We start from the raw sequence: 8,693 nt of genomic DNA on the forward strand, positions 1-8,693 counted from the left end.
TGTCTAAGTGGGAGTTCTTAAGTAATTTGATTAATTGAACTTAAATTTATCATGAACTTAGTCATGGTAGTATTTTGCAAATTATGTTGTAGATCAATAGCTCGCGTTGTTGCTTTCATATGTTTATTTTGATATGTTCCTAGAGAAAACTGTGTTGAAAAATGTTAGTAGCAATGATGCGGATTCGATCCGTGATCTGAGATTTATCCTCATTGCTGCACAGAAGAATTATGTCCTTAATGCACCGCTAGGTGACAGACCTATTGCAGGAGCAGATGCAGAAGTTATGAACATCTGGCTAGCTCAAAATGATGACTACTTGATAATTTACTGCACCATGCTTAACGACTTAGAATCGGGACTTCAAAGACGTTTTGAACGTCATGGACCATATGAGATGATCCATGTGATGCCCGGATAATTAAGCTACAGTGATTCCCCGCTAATGATGCCACGTCACCACGGTTACTGTGATAAACTCTCGATAGTTCAGAACCGAAACAAATTCAAAATTTAAATAAAAGAAAACAATAAAAGTTTTCAAAAAATTAAAACAAAAATGTTCGGTGGTTGCCAAATATTACAAAGATAATTATGGTGTAAGGTTCCCAATTTTATAAAATGCCTAAGAGTTTATAAATAAATAAAAACAGAAAAGAAAATATAAAAACAGAAAACAAAACTAACAAAGAACAAAAAAAGGAAAAAGAGAGAAACCCCCCGGGCTTCGGCCCAGCTGACCACAGGCCCAACTGGGCCACCACCAGGCCCCGGCCGGCCCACCCCACACCCCACTCCCTTAAACCCCCACTCCCCCTCGGTCCAACCCACCGCCACCGACACTCCCCCCCGAAAATATCTCACCCCTCCCCTCTCTCCCCCGATTGGATCGGGATCGAGAGGAGGAGGCCACCGACGCCATCGCCCACCGCCGCCAGGAGCACGCGCCGCCTCGCCGGACTTCCCCACCGGCCTGCCTCCTCGACGCCGTCGTCTCCGCCCTCCTCCTCAACCCCCCACTACCTAGACCCTATGCGCCCCTCCCAGTGAGCACCTCTCCTCCTCCTCCCCTGCTCACAACGGTCCCACGCCCGATGCCGCCTCTGCCGGCGCGCGCAACCATCTGCCAGCGCCGCGCCTGGCCTCGGCCTCGCACAGGCGTGCCCCTGCCGTGGCTCTGCATCGCCCCGTCGCCGACCCCGCGCTGCACCGCCATGGCCTAGTGCGCCTCGGCCTTCCTCCCTCGTCACGACGCACGCGCCCGCACTGCCTCGCGGTCGCGCTCACCGCGTCTGGCCTCCGTGCTCGCTGCGACCAGGACGCGCTCCCGCATCCCCCGTCCGCCCCTGCTCACCCCCGCCGCTTGCCTCTGCTCCGGCCGGCCGCGTCCCCTTGGCCGCGCGCGCCGGCGCTGCGCGTGCCCGCCCCTCGCCGTGCTGCTCCGGCGAGCCCCGCCGTGGCCACGGTCCCATCCCGCGTCCTGGCGGGCAGCGCCCCGCCCGCGCCCGTCGGGTTCGTCCGGCCGCACCTGAGCGTGTGCCCGCTCGGGCCGCGCCCTTCGCCCGCTAGCGCCCGATCCACTAGGCCCCCTGGGGTCAATGACAGGAGGGCCCCGCCTCCAGAACGTTTTAATAAAAAAAAGGAAAACAAAATAAAAATAAATTAGTAATTAATTAATTAATTAGTGGATTAATTAAGTTAATTAATCTTGTTTAATTAATCTAATTAACTAGTTAGTTTAATTAAACAGTAATTAGATTAGTTAAAACCTAATTAGACTAAACAGTCAATGACGAACGGGACCCACACGTCAGCTTGACCAGTCAACACCTCTGTTGACTGATGATGTCATGCTGACGTCATGCTGATGCAATAATACTATTTTCGAATTTAATTAATAATTAATAAGCTAGAAAATGATTTAAAAACTTTAAAAATTAATATAAAATAAACCGTAGCTCGGATGGAAAAACTTTGTACATGAAAGATGCTCAGAACGACGAGACGATTCCGGATACGCAGTCCGTTCATCCGCCACACCCCCCTAACCTATCGAACCCGCAACTTTCCCCCTCCGGCTCCTCTGCCCGAAAACACGAAACACCGGGAATACTTTCCCGGATGATTCCCCCCTTCACCGGTATCACCTACTACCGCGTTAGGGCACACCGAACACCGCGTATTGCCTTGTTATATTTTGTGATGCTTTGTTTGCTCTGTATTCATTATTTCTTCCCCCTCTTCTCTCCGGTAGACTACGAGACCGACGCTGATGCCACCGAGTACGACTACGTCACCGACGACCCCTCCTTGTCTGAGCAACCAGGCAAGCCCCCCCCTTGATCACCAGATATCGCCTATTCTACTCTATACTGCTTGCATTAGAGTAGTGTAGCATGTTACTGCTTTCGTTAATCCTATTCTGATGCATAGCCTGACATTGTCGCTACATCTGTTGATACCTTACCTGCAATCCTAAATGCTTAGTATAGGATGCTAGTTTATCATCATTGGCCCTACATTCTTGTCAGTCTGCCTTGCTATACTATCGGGCCGTGATCACTTGGGAGGTGATCACGGGTATATACTATACATACATACATACTATACAGATGGTGACTAAAGTCGGGTCAGCTCATTGAGTACCCGCAAGTGATTCTGACGAGGGGGCTGAAAGGACAGGTGGCTCCATCCCGGTAGAGGTGGGCCTGGGTTCCCGACGGCCCTCGACTGTTACTTTGTGGCGGAGCGACAGGGCAGGTTGAGACCACCTAGGAGACAGGTGGGCCTGGCCCTGTTCAGCGTTCGCGGATACTTAACACGCTTAACGAGATCTTGGTATTTGATCTGAGTCTGGCTACGAGCCTATACGCACTAACCATCTACGTGGGAGTAGTTATGGGTATCCCGACGTCGTGGTATCAGCCGAAGCACTTCAGACGTCAGCGACGGAGCGGCGCGCGCCGAATTGGACTGGAACGCCACTAGGCTAGGTCTGCTTTCGGCCGCCCTCGCAACGTGCAGGTGTGCTCAGGGCGATGGGCCCAGACCCCTGCGCGCTTAGGTTTAGACCGGCGTGCTGGCCTCTCTGTTTTGCCTAGGTGGGGCTGCGACGTGTTGATCTTCCGAGGCCGGGCATGACCCAGGAAAGTGTGTCCGGTCAAATGGGATCGAGCGTGTTGGGCTATGTGGTGCACCCCTGCAGGGAAGTTAATCTATTCGAATAGCCGTGATCTTCGGTAACAGGACGACTTGGAGTTGTACCTTGACCTTATGACAACTAGAACCGGATACTTAATAAAACACACCCTTCCAAGTTCCACAGACAACCCGGTGATCGCTTTTCCGCAGGGCGACGAGGAGAGGATCGCCGGGTAGGGTTATGCTATGCGATGCTACTTAGAGATGCTGCTTGGAGATGCTACTTGAAGATGCTACTTGGAGGACTTCAATCTACTCTCTCCTACATGCTGCAAGACGGAGGCTGCCAGAAGCGTAGTCTTCGACAGGATTAGCTATCCCCCTCTTATTCTGGCATTCTGCAGTTCAGTCCACTGATATGGCCTCCTTACACATATACCCATGCATATGTAGTGTAGTTCCTTGCTTGCGAGTACTTTGGATGAGTACTCACGGTTGCTTTCTTCCCCCTTTTTCCCCTTTTCCTTTCTTTCTGGTTGTCGCAACCAGATGCTAGAGTTCAGGAGCCAGACGCCACCGTCGACGACGACCCCTACTACACTGGAGGTGCCTACTACTACGTGCTGCCCGCTGATGACGACCTGGAGTAGTTTAGGAGGATCCCAGGCAGGAGGCCTGCGCCTCTTTCGATCTGTATCCCAGTTTGTGCTAGCCTTCTTAAGGCAAACTTATTTAACTTATGTCTATACTCAGATATTGTTGCTTCCGCTGACTCGTCTATGATCGAGCACTTGTATTCGAGCCCTCGAGGCCCCTGGCTTGTATTATGATGCTTGTATGACTTATTTTATTTGTAGAGTTGTGTTGTGATATCTTCCCGTGAGTCCCTGATCTTGATCGTACACATTTGCGTGCATGATTAGTGTACGATTGAATCTGGGGCGTCACAATCCAGGCATTGAAGTTAATATTTCAAGCCAGTACCCGAGTTGAGAGATATGAAGTCTCCAACAAGTTCTATAGCTAAAAGATGGAGGAGAATCGCTCAAATAGTGAGCAAGTGCTTAGATTGTCTAAGTACTACAATCACTTGAATCAAGTGGGAGTTTATCTTCCGGATAAAATAGTGATTGACAGAATTCTCTAGTCACCATCACCAATTTAGTAGAACTTCGTGATGAACTATAATATGCAAGGGATGACGAAAGTGATTCCCAAGCTCTTCGTGATGTTGAAATCGACGAAGGTAGAAATCAAGAAAGAGCATCAAGTGTTGATGATTGACAAGACTACTAGTTTCAAGAAAAGGGCAAAGGGAAAGAAAGGGAAACTTCAAGTAGAATGGCAAACAAGTTGTCACTCCCCTGAAGAAGACCAAAACTGGACCAAAGCCTGAAACTTAGTGCTTACACTGCAAAGGAATGGACCAAAGCCCTGAATATTTGGTGGATAAGAAGGATGGCAAAGTGAACAAGGGTATATTTGAATACAGGTTACTGATGTGTGCCTTACTAGTGTTTATAGTAGCCCCTGAGTATTTGATACTTGTTCGGTTACTAAGATTAGTAACTCGAAACAGGAGTTACAGAATAAACAGAGACTAGTTGAAGGGGAAGTGACGATGGGTGTTGGAAGTAGTTCCAAGATTGATATGATCATCATCGCACACTCCCTATACTTTCGAGATAAGTGTTGAACCTAAATAAATGTTATTTGGCGTTTGTGTTGAGCATGAATATGACTTGATCATGTATATTGCAATACGGTTATTCATTTAAAATCAGAGAATAAATTGTTATTCTGTTTACATGAATAAAACCTTCTATGGTCATACACACCAACGAAAATGGTTTGTTGGATCTCGATCGTAGTAATACACATATTCATAATATTGTAGCCAAAAGATGCAAAGTTAATAATGATAGTGCAACTTATTTGTGGCACTGGCGTTTGGGTCATATCGGTGTAAAGCGCATGAAGAAACTCCATAAAGATGGATTTTTGGAATCACTTGGTTATGAATCATTTGATGCTTGCGAACCGTGCCTTTTGGGCAAGATGACTAAAACTCCGTTCTCCGGAACAATGGAACAAGCTACTGACTTATTGGAAATAATACATACCGATGTATGCAATCCAATGAGTGTTGATGCTCGTGGCAAGTATCGTTATTTTCTGATCTTCACAAGATGATTTGAGCAGATATGGGTATATCTACTTGATGAAACATAAGTCTGAAATAGTTGAAAGGTTCAATGAATTTCAGAGTGGAAAAATCATCATAACAAGAAAATAAAGTTTCTGCAATCTGATCGCGGAGACGAATATTTGAGTTACGAGTTTGGTCTTCGATTAAAACAATGTGGAATAGTTTCACAGCTCACGCCACCTGAAACACCACAATGTTATGGTGTGTCCGAACGTCCTAACCGCACTTAACTAGATATGGTGCGATCTATGATGTCTCTTATCGGTTTACCACTATCGTTTTGGGGTTATGCATTAGAGACAGCTACATTCACGTTTAATAGGGCACCATCTAAATCCGTTGAGACGACACCGTATGAACTATGGTTTAGCAGTAAACCTAAGCTGTCGTTTCTTAAAGTTTGGGGCTGCTTGTGTGAAAAAGTTTCATCCTGATAAGCTCAAACCCAAATCGGAGAAGTGCGTCTTCATAGAATACCCAAAGGAAACTGTTGGGTACACCTTCTATCACAGATCCGAAGGCAAGATATTCGTTGCTAATAATGGATCCTTTCTAGAGAAGGAGTTTCTCTCGAAAGAAGTGAGTGGGAGGAAAGTAGAACTTGATGAGGTAACTGTACCTGCTCCCTTATTGGAAAGTAGTTCATCACAGAAATCAGTTCCTGTGAAAAATACACCAATTAGTGAGGAAGCTAATGATATTGATCATGAAACTTCAGATCAAGTTACTACAGAACCTCGTAGGTCTTCCAGAGTAAGATCCGCACCAGAGTGGTGTAGTAATCATGTTCTGGAAGTCATGTTACTAAACCATGATGAACCTACAAACTATGAGGAAGCGATGATGAGCCCAAATTCCGCGAAATGGCTTGAGGCCATAAAATCTGAGATATGATCCATGTATGAGAACAAAGTATGGACTTTGATTGACTTGCTCGATGATCAGCAAGCCATGTTAAATGAATGGATCTTCAAGAGGAAGACGGACACTGATAGTAGTGTTACTATCTACCAAGCTCGACTTGTTGCGAAAGGTTTTCAACAAGTTCAAGGTGTTGAATACAATGAGATTTTCTCACTCGTATCGATGCTTAAGTCTGTCTGAATCATGTTAGCAATTGCCACATTTTATGAAATCTGGCAAATGGATGTCAAAACTGCATTGATTTATTAAAGAAGAGTTGTATATGATGCAACCAGAAGGTTTTGTCAATCCTAAAGGTGCTAACAAAATGTGCAAGCTCCAACGATCCATCTATGGACTGGTGCAAGCATCTCGGAGTTGGAATATACACTTTGATAAATTGATCAAAGCATATAGTTTTATATGGACTTACGATGAAGCCTGTATTTACAATAAAGTGAGTGGGAGCACTACAACCTTTCTAATTAGTATTTGTAAGTGACATATTGTCGATCAGAAATGATGTAGAATTTTTCTGCAAAGCATAAATGAGTGTTTTAAAGGAGTTCTTTAAAAAGGAAAAGACCTCAGTAAAAGCTACTTACATATTGAGCATCAAGATCTATTGAGATAGATCAAGACACTTGATAAGATTTTCAATGAGTACATACCTTGGCAAGATTTTGAAATAGTTCAAAATGGAACAGTCAAAGAAAGAGTTCTTGCCAGTGTTGCAAAGGTGTGAAATTGAGTAAGACTCAAATCCCGACCACGGCAGAAAATAGAAAAGAAATGAAAGTCATTCCCTATGCCTCAGTCATAGGTTCTATAAAGTATGCTATGTTATGTACCAGACCTATTGTATACCTTGCTCTGAATTTGGCAAGGGAGTACAATAGTGATCTAGGAGTAGATCACTGGACATTGGTCAAGAATATCCTTAGTAAGGACTAAGGAGATGTTTCTCGATTATGGAGGTGATAAAAGAGTTTGTTGTAAAAGTTACATCAGTGCAAACTTTTACACTGATCCAGATGACTCTAAGTCTCAACCTGGATACAAATTGAAAGTGGGAGCAATTAGCTAGAGTAGCTCCGTGCAGAGCATTGTGGACATAAAATATTTGCAAAATACATACGGCTCTGAATGTGACAGACCCGTTGACTAAGCTTCTCTCACAAGCAAAACATGATCACACCTTAGTACTCTTTGGGTGTTAATCACATAGCGATGTGAACTAGATTATTGACTCTAGTAAACCCTTTGGATGTTGGTCACATGATGATGTGAACTATGGGTATTAATCATATACAGATATGAATATTGGTGTTAAATCACATGGCGATGTGAACTAGATTATTGACTCTAGTGCAAGTGGGAGACTGAAGGAAATATGCCCTAGAGGCAATAATAAAGTTATTATTTATTTCATTATTTCATGATAAATGTTTATTATTCATGTTCGAATTGTATTAACCGAAAACATAATACATGTGTGAATACATAGACAAACATAGCGTCACTAGTATGCCTCTACTTGACTAGCTTGTTTATCAGAGATGGTTATGTTTCCTAGCCATGGACAAAAGAGTTGTCATTTGATTAACGGGATCACATCATTAGGAGAATGATGTGATTGACTTGACCCATTTCGTTAGCTTAGCACTTGATCGTTTAGTATGTTGCTATTGCTTTCTTCATGACTTATACATGTTCCTGTAACTATGAGATTATGCAACTCTCGTTTACCGGAGGAACACTTTGGGTACTACCAAACGTCACAACGTAACTGGGTGATTATAAAGGAGTACTACAGGTGTCTTCGGAGGTACATGTTGAGTTGGCGTATTTCGAGATATGGTTTTGTCACTCCGATTGTCGGTAATGCACAACACTATAAGCCTTGCAAGCAATGTGACCAATGAGTTGGTTACGGGATGATGCATTATGTAACGAGTAAAGAGACTTGCCGGTGACAAGATTGAACTAGGTATTGGATACCGACGATCGAATCTCAGACAATTAACATACCGATGACAAAGGGAACAACGTATGTTGTTATGCAGTTTGACCGATAAAGATCTTTGTAGAATATGTAGGAGCCAATATGGGCATCCAGGTCCCGCTATTGGTTATTGACCAAAAATAGTTCTAGGTCATGTCTACATAGTTCTCGAACCCGTAGGGTCCACACGCTTAAGGTTTCGATGACAGTTATATTATGAGTTTATGAGTTTTGATGTACCGAAGGAGTTCGGAGTCCCAGATGAAATCGGGGACATGACGAGGAGTCTCGAAATGGTCGAGACGTAAAGATCGATATAATGGACGACTATATTCGGAGTTCGGAAAGGTTCCGAGTGATTCGGGTATTTTTCGGAGTACCGGAGAGTTACGGGAATTCGCCGGAGAGAAGTATTGGGCCTTATTGGGCCCTGCG

This window comes from Triticum aestivum, chromosome 3B, assembly GCF_018294505.1.
Source record: "Triticum aestivum cultivar Chinese Spring chromosome 3B, IWGSC CS RefSeq v2.1, whole genome shotgun sequence".
Lineage (NCBI taxonomy): Eukaryota > Viridiplantae > Streptophyta > Magnoliopsida > Poales > Poaceae > Triticum > Triticum aestivum.